This window comes from Carassius auratus, chromosome 44 (genome assembly GCF_003368295.1).
Source record: "Carassius auratus strain Wakin chromosome 44, ASM336829v1, whole genome shotgun sequence".
In the NCBI taxonomy this organism is placed as follows: domain Eukaryota; kingdom Metazoa; phylum Chordata; class Actinopteri; order Cypriniformes; family Cyprinidae; genus Carassius; species Carassius auratus.
The window spans coordinates 2,791,240-2,805,490 of NC_039286.1; the positions used below are offsets into that span (position 1 = coordinate 2,791,240).

The 14,251-nt window shown below is 34.7% G+C and overlaps 1 protein-coding gene across 4 annotated transcripts in view; it reads right to left on the minus strand.

The window, feature by feature from the left end:
* Positions 1-14,251, minus strand: part of LOC113062137 (CUB and sushi domain-containing protein 3-like) — a 365,289-nt gene that overhangs the window by 323,292 nt on the left and 27,746 nt on the right. The window lies entirely within an intron of this gene.

Consider the following 14,251-nt stretch of genomic DNA (forward strand, 5'->3'; position numbering starts at 1 on the left):
ATTCGCCATTGACCTCAGTCAGGTCAGTAAGCAGTTTTATGCTTGTTATTCAGCTTAGCTACAGCAATAGTGGGATGATTTTGTCCATATGGACTCCCTGGCATCAACAGTTACTTCTATCATATGAGTCCATTTTGGACATTCTGTACAAGATCACCCTCTGGCTTCGAGTTTAAATGAGATATACAGCTAATTTAATAGGTATCATTCCTTTGGGGAAGTTGTGGTCTAGTGGTTAGAGAGTATGACTCATAACCCTAAGGTTTTGGGTTTGAGTCTCGGGCTGGCAATACCACAACTGAGGTTCCATTGAGCAAGACACTGAACTAGAAGCATGTCTTGATCTTTTCTCCAAGCTATCTGTTGATCCTGACACTATGTAGATGTTATACTGATTACTAAGGTGTGAGGAGAGGCGGTATGCTCGTCCTATCATCTTGCCCAGGTTCTGTTGGCAAAGGTTTGCATCTCACTTTTACCTTGGCAGCTGGCCACTCTTTTCTCTTTTTCTCTGTATTTCATTTGTGCTTTCTCCTGCCACCCCATATTTACAACAAAGCCTGGCGCCACCTGGGTCAGCATTTCTACAACACATCTTTCTTACCCCCGACTATGCAGCTGAGTAGTCTGGCAAGACTGTGGCTTTAAAAAAGCCAAGACTCCTCTTAAACAAGACCCATCGGTACCATTTTGTATCGACTTGAATCTGCTTTAATTCCTTTTGAGAGCATTTAGGAGTTTTTGCAGTCAATCGGAATAAGATTGACAACTGAATGTGTACAAGTACAACAGTGTTGGGATTTATTTTATTTAAATTCAGACAGTTATTGGACTTGAATTTATTTTAAACTTTTTTTTTTTACAACACATTTTAGCTTTTGTTGGAAAAATCTCCAAGAACAAGATAAAGATTTTCAATAGCAATGTAAGACGTATCTTGTAGTTAATGAACACAGAGCTGCTCAATGGGTAAATCACATAGCATTTAGGAAGCGTTGCATTTACATTGCAAATCTGTATAAACGAGTGAAAAATGACATTATTATACTTAAAATAAATAAATAAATAAAATAGAATGAAGTACAGAGAAAATTGCCTGACTTTTGAACATCAGTATATTCTGCCAGAAAGCACTAGTCAGGGATGTCTGAACGTGAAAAAACAGCAATCAACTGTCCATTTCTATTTTTCTAACATTTTGCACACTGATCTTCATTAATAACAGGACAATAATAAACCAGCATGCATCAAAGTATTGCAACTCGAACAAATTAGAATGCACGAGTCTTGTAAAAACAACCAGAATTTAGTTTGGGTCATAAAAACACACGCAAACTATCTGATGCTATGAACCTTGTCGATTTTAGTTAATCAGTGTCCATAGTTCTCTGAGGCAGCAGAAACTGACACCAAAAAAATTACATCTGGTTTCGTTTTATAAAAGAGTGGGAGAATTTTTATTAAACTATACTAAGTACAATATACTACTAGGCTGAAATTGAACTTATTTTTTTAAATCCATGTTATATTTTGAACTTTAATCACACACGCAATGGCTGCATGCTTTTATTTTTAAACCAACATAAAGCAGACCTTAATCCACAAGTAAGTCTAATTTTGGGAACCTGCCACAGGTCTTCAGATGCCAGATTATCATTAAACCTTGAAGAAAGCTTTTCTACAGATAAATGAGATTTCTAAAGGAAGTGAGGCTTTCCCTTTAATGAATTATTAAACTGCATTCCCCAGTGACAAAGTCTTCTTAACAGAAAAGGTCAGATAAAAGGAATATTTTATTCCCATTCCTTGCTTCTAATTCTCAGCGGACCTGAAACAATTGCACCTCTCAGAAGGAGTGAGAATATTCCCCATACTAAAATTCACAGATTCAAAGATATTACGGCCACATCTAAAAATCAAGTCAGCTGTCCAGGTATCTAGAATGTATTTCAGGCATTAAATGCACATACAAAGTCTGTCTCCAATGTTGGTTTCGTGTTAAATGTCATTTGCACTAATGCTAATGATTTATACTGCACAAAGTATCGATTGCATTCAAATATAGATATGTAGGCAGCAGACTATGCTGCATGCAATGTGTTTGTTCTATTCTGTATTCACCCATGCATATTTTTTCTGCTTAAAATACTGGCTCCTTAACTGGGTATGCTTGTCATGGAAGGGGTATTATCAGCGCATATCCTATAAATTGGTGAACAACAAGCACACTTGTTATAATACTGTATAAAAATAATCCAGTAACAATTTATTGGTATTTAAAATGAACTATAACAATGTATAGATCCTTGAGCTCCTCTTGTGGTTCCATTTAAATGTAGTTTAAGGTATTTGAGGACTGAATCCACCAGACAAATCAAACGCATCCCTTCTAGCAACCAAAACAACAACACTGAAGCATTCACTCCTGACCTGAAGGTGTTGCTTTTTCACATCCCTCCTTAGTATGTAATAGGGCTAGCAGAATATATCTACTATGAAGGTGTTTATTAGATTTCAGATTTCATGGGAGCAGTGTCCTCGGTGGATGGGGGCATGCTGTCTTCTTAAAGCCCTACTTATATGACGGCAGTATCCTCAAGATAGGACCTGAAGGATGGATACATGTAGTGTGAAAGGGAAATGTGCATGAAATGTACACAGCTGTCTTTTGTACCAGCTTGTCTCAATGGATCTGTTGGTTCCTCAGTTCCTACATAAAATTTAAATAAAAAACTGGATTCCTTTCAATGAATCTGAACTGATCTGTCCAAACCCCACAGGAAGTTCACTTGAATTTACACTAAGAGGAATTCACGTAGAAAGTGCATGTACCACATTATTGGAAATTAAATGTTCTTCCACCCTGAAATTTGAAGGTGTAGTCACATGCTTTTGTTCTGCAAAATTTGACAGATGAAATCCAGTTATTTCAATAGAAATGCACTAGCTCAAAAGTTCGGTGTGAGGGTGAAAAAGATCATGTTGATCAAGTTCAACATGTGAATTTGCCACGCTGACCAACAGAAAACTACTGAAAGTCACTTTGGTGCGAGTTGTACTTCATTTGACAATAAACAATTTCCGCCCTAAATTTCACTAATGGGATCATACCTTAAGCTAAATCAAGATAAACCTTCAAACTTCACACTTTTCAAAACTTAACTGAATAAAATCATTTCAAAGACATTCAGATTTTGTTTTGACTCACTGCTTTTCTTTAAGTAATAACAACAAAAATTACTCAAATTCAAAAATAAATTGCACTTTTGCATCATGTTTTACTAGCTCAATTGAAATTAAATTTAAGTTCAAATCTTTATAGTTTAATGTAATTTTTGACCTTTGACTGTATTCCTTATGCGTCACTGATGCTAGGCCCTTGTCATCGCTGCTCATCTCCCTCTCGCACTGTCACACAATCTACACTGACGCATGTCACTGAGAGACAAAGTGAGCTCATTTACCAATGTATAGAATGCATTTAACCCCTGCTGCCTTGCACAAAGTACCATTTCTTCAGGCTATATGAGTGAGACAGAGACTGAGAAGCTGAGAACGATGAAAAATAACTCCGTCCTTATGAACGGAAAATGGCAGGGAAGACAAGACGGAGAAGAACTGATCAAACAGCTAAACACAGGCAAGATAACGCTATTGGAATGTGGTGGCAAGGTGGAGTGAAAAATGACATGACCGTCACCGTGAGAGGTCGCACATGATGTCTGTCTTTGTTTGTTGAGTGATAATTGCTAGGATTAAGCATATACTGTCACACAAATTAAGAGTGAAGTCACACAGTAGGTCTCATATTATACACAATGATGGCTTAAATCATGCATGTAATATGGATTTTGATTGGATCAATTACCAAACCATAATACAAAATAAAAGCTTTAAGATTACAGTGCATGACACTAGAGATTCACAACATTAAGCAGCATTTTTTTTTTTTTTTTTTTTACCAAAGTTACGCTCTCAATCTTTTGATCTTTTCTCATGTAGGGTCCTATGAAAATAGGGTTATTTTTCACAAATTTTGCTTAATTTTTTTCTCATATTCTGTATTTTTCTCGAATTTTCTTCATACAACTGCATGTCTAATCAAATGAAGTGGCACACATTTTAATCATATCTTTATCCAACTCAAATTATGAAGAAAACATTGTATTAACATTGGTTCACAGCAAACTCAAACAATATTACTATTGAACATTACATTTTACTATACATTTCTGTAGTACTACAGTATGGTACAGTATGGATTAATACAGTATGGACAATACGTTCAAAACCAAGCTTTTATTTTGGTTCTGAATACTTTTCAATTTGCGTGTGTTTTAGAAATGATATGCTCATGAGGTGAACTCTAAAATCACCTCAAGATAATAATAATAATTGTGCATTACATCATAGGAATCACATGACCCTACACATTTATCTGCAAATTAAACTATTTAATCACTGATAGCACACTCCTATTCTCCAGGATAGGTCTGATGCTGAAGTGAGACAGGATGCATCAATACAAGGGAGCCTAGTGACTTTCCAATTCACTGCATGTGTGTGTGTGTGTGTGTTGTGCTGGTTGATGAGGATTAATTAAAGGGGCATCGGTTACATGTCGGGTCGTCTTGGCGGAGCTGATCGATCCTGATGGCTCCTTAGTTCTCTAATAACCCAGGCAAAGCCCTCCAGCTGTCTCCCATGCACACACAAATCCACACCAAACACCCTCTGCGCCTGCCTTAATCAGGCTGCTCACAGTCACGCTCTCATCACGCTGTCTGTCTGAATGTCTCGCTCACACACACACAAAAACACAAACACACACTCTATGTCACAGGCTAGTGGCTGACACTAGCTCATTAGTAAAGGTAGGCTTTGTAATGATCACTAAACTAATCCTACACAACTTGTCTTCTGGGATAGAGAAAACAGTCCTGTCTGGGATTCAAATCATCATGAAAACTTATTTTTTGAGTAGACCACATTCTCAAAATGTTGGTATTTTAAATTAATTTTATGCTATATGCCATATATAATATGGTATTGTTACACAAAATAGAAAAATAAGTGTATACAGTTGCATAACTGTTATATAAATACTAATATTGGCTGTAAATTCAAAATAAAATAATATTGACATATTAAATGTTTTAAATTATTTAAGTGTCACTGTGGTTTCTGATTTTTCATTTAAGCCTCCCACTTTATTTGTGCTTTCATTGTAGCCGACAGATTGTTTTGCTCCAGACATTTCAGACATCTTCTTGACCTCATTCACCTCTGTTGTGTTATCATTTCCCTCGCCTCTCTTCTGTCCAGTTACATCTCCAACAGTATCTTTCACAGGCTCGGTCATCAGGCTGTAGTCCCACTGATACTTCTGTCTCACTTTTCTGGATTGTTAAAATTGCTCCAATAATGTCTCTTCAAAGGGAAAGGTGGAAAAGGTGCTGAAGAGTCATTATTTATTACCACATGAGCGAAGCTTGTGAAATGTTTTTTTTTTCTATGGCTTTCACGTGAATCGTGAATCTTTAATTATCGCAACCATGACCTTCACACAAGGTTGTCATAAAATGGTACCTTGGCTCTTGCATAATGACTGTACCTCTTGCAGGAATCCAACCTGTATTATTTTGGTTATTAGACCTAAATCTTAACCACACACACAAATAAATAAATAAATAAATTTACCCTCTAATATGTTTCTGCTGAAACTCATGAATAACCCAGTGACCTTTACAACCTACACTTTACAAACTAAGCTATTTATAACTCCTTGAATAGCATCATTCTAACTTACAAAAACATTTTTTACACACCCATTCCTTTCCAAATTTTAATGTGGAGCACCAAAAAAACTATTGTTCCAGAATGCTGCAGAATGTTCACGGAGCCTTCTTATTCAACAGCAGGTTACAGTTATCATGTCTGAGAAGATCCAAAAAGGTTTTTACAGCAATACCATAGAAAAACCATTTTGGGTTCCCCACAGAACCATTTAGTGAACCATTTTGTTTTTTAAAGAACCATTTCTTAGTGTCAACAACATTTTAATAATCTGAGGAAACTTTGTCTACTGTAAAGATCATTTTGAGTATTGGAAATGTTCCATGGATGTTTAATATTCTTCATGGAACCATAGATGTCAATGAAGAACCTTATATTTTAAAGAAACAAAGGCTTGTCTTAGGCATTAATGATATAAAATATGACAGAATACAAAGGATAAGGTGAATACAAATTATGAATGTAAATTTTTAGTTTAACAATGTTTTGTCATCAATATTTTGATGCATCATATTTAATGTAGTCTGTACATATACAGTTTGTTGATCAATATTTTGGACTGATTTAAGAGTGAGAAGACTTTTCAGAAGACTTATTCTAGTCAAGAATATACCAGAAATGGACTACTAAATGGTTTACTACATTCATGTCCTTTTTGGAGTGTGAAATTCTTGATAAACTTTGACATAACTGAATTGTCAAATAAATAAAATAAAATAAAATAAAATAAAATAAAATAAATACAAATTATTTGAGCCATTACTGTCATAACTGTCAAAAGTTATTCCATAAATGGCACAATGATTGAAGGAATGTCCCTTCTTGAACCAAGACCTGCAAACTTTTGGCTCCCAGCCCAAAATAAATTGGGAATTGGAAATTTTAATTGGGAAATAAAATAAAATAAAATAAATCTATTTATTTATTCAGATTTTTTTTCTCTTCAGATTTATAAATACACATAAATGCAAAATACTACAATACAAGCAATTCAAGATAAAGTGTTGCAACACTAAAGTCAGCCAGAAAAGTACAAGCTTGTGTACAGATACACGTGTAAGAAAGCCAGCCACCAGTAATATATTTTTGTCCTCAGGCAAGGGTTTCAGTACTGAGCACAGAACGTCTTGATTTAAACATGCTCATGGAGGAGCTGTGAATGTGAAGGACACAGCTGGTTTCCCGCTCTAATAAACCAGTGTCCTGAAGTAAGATGAAACACCTGTATAACTTCACATTAGCACCGTCACCTCTGGCTTACTATACATCTTGACCAATTGAATCTTACTGCACTGAACTCTTGAGTAACCCTTTCTGACCTCAGACTCAATGAAAGAAAGCCTTAGTGTGAAATGTGGTCTATATCTGGCAGTCTTTCACATCGAACTACATTCCTGGTCCATATCCTTTGAGGATTTAAACTAGCCCTTGGATTACGCTATATACTTCAGTACTTTAAGACAACCTGTGTGATAAAACTGGATTGTGGAGAATACATAATTAAAATTATTTAAGGGGGCGGAAGGTCCCACGCACAGAAATCCGGAAGAGCGGAACTGCGTAGTTGCTTCAAAAGGTTGACTGCTATAACATGAAGTTTGCTACCAATGACGGGATACTCAAAGAGAGACATCCAAGATGTCAAGTGCTTCAGAGCAACTGTGATGACTCAAGGACTAAAATGTTTATTGTGTATCTGTGCCTGTAAAAGAGAAATAAAAATAAAAGAAGACAAATGAGGGGAGGTAGTTGTGACTACATGAGTGACTCATTCCTTCAAACCTCCATGCAGAAAAATCATATTCACACTTGTGGAGACAAAAGCATCGACATTCATAATTATGAAAGCCTGAGATGCTGAATGAAGGGAGACGCAGTATACGCAGCATTCTACTTTGATAAAAATTCTAAATTTGACATTAAAATTCTAGTCAATATTGGTAACTGTTTTTATATTATGGCTGATAATCAATATATGTCTGAAATTCAAATTCTGGATTTGTTTGTCTAAATTCATTCAAAATAAAACACTAAAAACCAGTGTTGTTATTGTTGACCAAAAGGAATTGTTTTGCCACTAAAATAAAGCAAAAATCAACTATAAATATTAGATGAAAAACTAACAGAATTAAATAAGTTAAAATTGAAGTACTACATTTACTAAACAAAACTGAAAAAAAAATAAAGCTATGTAAACATATTTAAAAACATTAAAACAGTTTAAAATAATAAAAATTACAAAACACTTTAATGACTAAAAATAAAAAAACGAATAACTGAAAATATATACTAATTAATTCAAATTATTATTAAATAATTTAAGAAATATTGATAAAATCAATATCATCAACATCACAACATTACAATCTACTGTATAATATTACATTTAACAATGTTATTAAATTATTAGTGTTTTCAAGATTACTTTAAAGAGTGGTAAGTGGGAAATGAGCATATGCAATAGACCGGTACAATAAATCAAAAAGCAGAAGTTGGCCAGCAAACACATGCTTTGCAGTTTCACACTCCAGGTACAAGACAAAGTCTTTACATTTACTAGTTATCTGTCACTATGGTTACAGGCATTACAAACATACTATATCAAGTTGTACTGTATTTGCATATGAATGTATAAGTGTGAAATAGGCTAGAAGGCGACTATCCTCTTGAAATTATTCCAACACTATCACAAGTATATAAATCAATGGTTAATTATGACCTACACAATATATAATGAATCCTATAGTTTAGAATCAGAGCATAAAGAGGGTGTTGGAGTTATTAGGGGACCACATTTCTGTCTCCACCCCAATTCACTGCTAAAACCCTAGTCGATCGTTTGCACAATATCCTCTGACAATTTCCCCACGCAGAAAGGCCAGGCAGTTTCTTTGTACTGACAGAGATGAGGAAATTACAGTCAAGGCCGAAATAAAAACTACAGTAAGCCTTGCAATGGATGTTTCGCTAGCTGTTCAAACAGTTTCAGTGAATGCAGCTGCATTTACTCTTTTGATCCTGCTCAGTTACTGGTACGTCAGTGGAAGGCGGGCAAATGGCAGAACCCCGCTGAGAAAAAGACCAAGAGCATCATGATAGTAGACCTGAGGGTTGGGTAAACTATTAGGTTCCAGTGTCACTACGAGGTTGTGGGTGCCCTGCAGTAAAAGCTTGCCCAGGATATACCGAGACCTACTGTACCCAAGATTACCACTACCACTAACAGACATAGTTTGAAAGCTGTTTTATTATTATTATTATTATTATTATTAATATTTACAGTATACATCATCACACATTCATCACTTGATTTACTGATGCCTCCGCAGCTATTATAGCAAACAACGCTTGTGACTGTCTGTGCCATATTCATATATTCAGTGCCTGAAGTCTTTATAACATGTCAGCATGTCATGAGGCTATTATTGCTGCTTCATTACAGTGACTAACCTATGGTAGATCATTCTTACTGTAGGCTCAGGCTGTCACTGTAGTTCTGTCACAGCAGGGCACCGCTGATATGGGTGATCTTAAGGACTGAGCTCGACTTTGAATGAGAGGGATTTGACACAATGAGATGGTGCAACACAAAGAGCTTCATTTCCATAGAGCTTTTCTTCATGAGAGTAGAAATTCATGCTTTTCGGCACATACCTTTTGAGCTTTGAATCTATTCAGTAGCTAACATAAAAATAGTTTCTGAACTCAATTAATACCACCCACACAAACTCTGATCTCGGTTTCGTGCTTTCATATGCCCTTCACATTTTGGATATAGTACATCGGGGAAGCTCCAATATCAAAATTCTAGTTGACTGAAAGAGAATCATTCCAAGATGTTAGCCGATGATATTCTTTCTAAAGTAATAATAAAATAATATTAACAATAAAACACTATAAAATAAATCAAAATAAAAGAAGTGTTGTAAAAGTAAATTTAGGAAAAATTTAAATGCATATTATGATTGGATTAAAAATACATTTCACATTTTGTTAGTGTTTTAAATATAACAACGATTCAAAATATTGAAAAGTAAAAAGTAAAAAATATGAAAATGTAAATTCTAAATAAAATTTGAATAACTTAACAAAAATGGTTCTCATAGAACAGACAAGGGTACTTTCTCTACAAATGTTATGAAAGATATTTTATGTATTTTATTGTGAACGGTGAAGCTGAAAGAGACAAACTTGGTAATTAGAAGTGGGTGTCCACCTACTTTAAGCCTTTTTTTCCTCAGATGCTGTTACTCAGCCCACTTTGCATTAGCATCAGCAGAGTGGGTGTGCACACAGGCCAAAGGGTCTCAATCTAGGATCATGTGTTCGTGTATGTGTGTGCATGTGACTGAACTGGGCTCGGAGAGGCTCTCAAAATCCAGAGGGTCTCTTCCATCTGTGCCTTTTCTCAGAATGGCCAGCCATGACGCAGAACGGTTCATTTCCCCTTGTGCCTTGATCGAGAGACTAAAGGAAGAACCTGCTCAAAGCTCAAAATATTGATTCTTTTGCAGGTTGAAATGTCCCATTTCATACTGGGCAAATAGTAGAACAGTTAAACATATATTTAAAAAATCTATATATATCATCATACATTCATTTAAATTTGAATCCCAGATAAAATGGACATGCAAAAACACTTTAAAGTTGCTGCTTTATCTAATTTTACTACTTGCTCTTATCTTTTACTATCCAATCATACGTCAAACGCAAATGAGCGTGTGACAGAGTGTCTGTGTCATAAGGAGAATACTTGCTACATAACACACAAACAATCACATGCTCGTATCTGCTGGTTACTATGGAAACCAGGGCTGTGCCCATTAGCCCATGTGCCCATTCACTGAAGAAAGAAGCATAAAGAAAAACAGAGCAAGGCAGAATGTAAAGAGAGAGAAAGAAAAAGGGAAAGTATAAAGAGCGAGAAAATGATGTAAACACCTATAGGAATAAAGAAAGGTGGGAGAGATCTGCCTCATGACAGAAACGAACCCAATTTTCTGCCATTTCAAGCTATTTATTTACTCCTTTATTTCTCTTTTATGGTGCACAGCAGGGCGCTTCACAATGTGTTGCTAGCAATCAAACATTAAAACTTCCTTAAATTGCATTCATCATGCTATGCAACAACTGATAATAATCATTATAAAATATGACTTCGCAGACAAATGTAAGCTGACATCTCTACCAACTCCTCCACCACAAAGTCTAGCTTCAGTTGAATTAAATGAGGATTTAAATGCCATTTAAACAAACACAAGAAGAGCTACAACAGACCATGGAACTAAAGACAAACTACCCATATTACAACAACGATGGCAAAAAAATAAAATAATAATAATAAAGATGAGCAGTTTTCAAAAACGGAAACCATAGCAAATTTCTAACAAATACAAATCCCTGTCATTTATAAAGTTCTACTTATCCACCTCCACCTTTGTCCATTGAATAAAACATTCAGCTGAAGTACTATTCAGCTCATCTAGGCACAGATTACCATCTTTGAATCCATTCCGGAGAATTCCACAGATTTCCCCCGACAACTGGCACAAAAAAGAAAAAAAAAAAGAAAAAAAAGAAAATAGTTTAGATAAATCCATTTGGCCCTACTAAATGATAAGAAAACATTAAGAGAACACGATCTGGGTAGAAAGACGAAACAAGTAAAACAGTAAAACACTATTAGCTTTTCAAAATAAAAGTCATTAACCAAAATCTGACAGAAATAAGTTAAACTAGAATAAATGTCTATTGATATCCATATTCTTATCAAAGAATTGAGTATATATTGTGAAGATATACCCCAAAAGCAGAAAATCTACTTACAAGCTCTTTTGGAACAGAACAATTCTTCTGGAACAACAGAACAATAGTGTTTGCTACAATCAATATAAATGCTAACTCGAGTGCTAGCGTACCTCAATTCAAAAGCAGTCAAACCTTTTGATTCTTCAGCTCCCCATGAATGCTCCTCATGATATACTGAATTTAGAAGCAGGCGTTTTTGTTTGGTTAAGCATTTGCTGGTTAATTCCATGCATCTATTAAAGCAAAAACAAAGAACCTCTGCCTCATTAAAAAAAAAAAAAAAAAAAAAAAAAACCCAACAAAAAAACAAACAAAACAGGATTGCTGTTTTATTCAGGTTCTGGTTCTTTGTTGGTAGATTTCTCTTTAATCAGAAGATTACAGAAAGTGCACACATCAATGATTAATGTCTCTTGTATAATTATCATAACAGCTAGCAGTTGTATTGACGGTAATTGCATGCCATCTTAAAGAGAGCATGTTTTATTTTGCTCTCCTGCAATTACCCTATTGTGTAACGGCCGACTTAAGATAATGCAATGAATACTGTTACACTTAAATGATTCTAGCAAGTGAAGTTGTTTGGTTGATGAAAAGGAAAATTAGGCAAGGGACAATAGTAGCTTAGATGTTATAATTGTATTTAGCAGAGCATTGTGTTTAAGATTTGCATGGTGTGCTAAAGTCAGGTGATTTAAGAAAAATAATGAAATTGGAAATATTACCTATATATATATATACATACATACATACATACATACATATACATACATATATATATATATATATATATATATATATATATATATATATATATATATATATATATATATATATATATATATATATATATATATATATATATAGCCAGACACAAAACATTGAGTGCTATGTCTATCAAAGACAGAAGTTAATCTCCATTCCACTCCTTTTGAGCTTGAAACCGGTATCTCATTTAAGATCCAACAGGGCTGTTTCACCTGTCAGCATTTTCTACGAGCAATTGCTGGTTGGTGTCAGTTTTCACAGGATTCTTTGCTCAGTTTAGTTTCTTTAAAGCTCTCAATCATATGACAACAAGTCTTTGTTGGCTGCGCTTTGTTCTACTAGGCCAACTTATGCAATGCAACCTATATACTGCCAACTCATTGTAGCAACGTTCTCCTGGAGGCACCTATTGAGTAGTGCACATGAGCAGTCATTATTTAGCATGAAATTAAGCCTTAACTGCTTTCATTAAACAGAGAAGTCTACTAAGCCAGTGGCATCAGAGTCAACAGTCATGTCTCACAAGGCAAAAAGCCTTTGTTAAATTGAGTGGAAGTAAAGCATTGTATGTGACAGGCATCTGTTCGTTTAGTGCACTTCCAATTACGATAAAAGCAGCTGGAAATGACAAGACATGCAGTACATTCTGGATTCAATTCATGTTAATTTAAATTGATAGTGGCTTAATGTTGATTTCCACAAAAGTTCATTTTGTCCTGCCCCTGATTAAAAAAAATAATAAAAAAAATAAAAAAATAAAAAAGGGTACAGTAAAGCACATACTGTACAGTAAAAGTGGGGTGAGTCCATAAAGGCTAAAATTCTCAATCAATGGCATAGACACAAGCAATATAAGTGTTAATAAGACTTTATTGTCAAAAAATGTATTTACTAGCCTATATTCAAAACCAAACAATAAAACGGTGTAAAAACTAGTTTTAACCAAAAAAATGAATGCTAAATTGAATTATATTTATAAAATATTTCTACTTTTACATACTTCAAACTATGGCTATTAAATCCTTCAAACTTCAGCCTATTCACTTCCACTACAGGTACTTTTTTTCTCTTAATCGCTTTGGCTCAATTGTTGAAATACATATTTTCTTCTTAAAACATGGAGTTCAAATCTTTGAGAAATTAATTTGTTCTTCACACCAGATTTTCATTGCAAATTTGTTTTTGCATGTGTGCAAAAGAATAAGTACAAACGTCTACAATTTGCTCAATAACTAAATGCCAATGACTGATCAAAACCGATCAATTGATTCTCTCTGAAATTGTCATACTCTTCACAACTATTAAACATTCTTTCATCATGTGAGCCACCACATACAAAATGAGCCATTCAGTAATCAAATTCTGTTTTCCTAGAGCAAGGGCAAATTCGGTACTAGAGAGCTGCCATGCTGCAAAGTTTTGCTCCAACCCTAATCAAACATACTTGAACAAGTTTTTTTATCAGTGTTAGAGTTAAACTCTGCAGGACAGTGGCTCTCTAGGACCAAACTTATCTACCCCTGTCCCAGAGTAAGCTTTTACCTTTTCTTAAAAGCTGAATCTAAAAACAAGAGTGTCAAAAAAAAAATGTAAAAAATTAAGACAAAAATTGCACTTGTATAAAAACATTTCCAGTGTTGACTGCCATGGTGAAAATTCTTTAAAACACTTTTTGTTTTAGTGCCATTGTCCAATTTACTGACACAATAACTACATTCTTAGGCATGAATTTAATATTTTGGGCAAGTTATTTTGCAGACATGCACTAGAGATGCCCAATTAAACAGTTTGCTCTTACAGTTTAGAGAATGTTAAGAGCGTTTCGAAAAAATTTGCCAGAGTGGGACAGGCAAAAATAATTTTTTGGTAATCAACATCG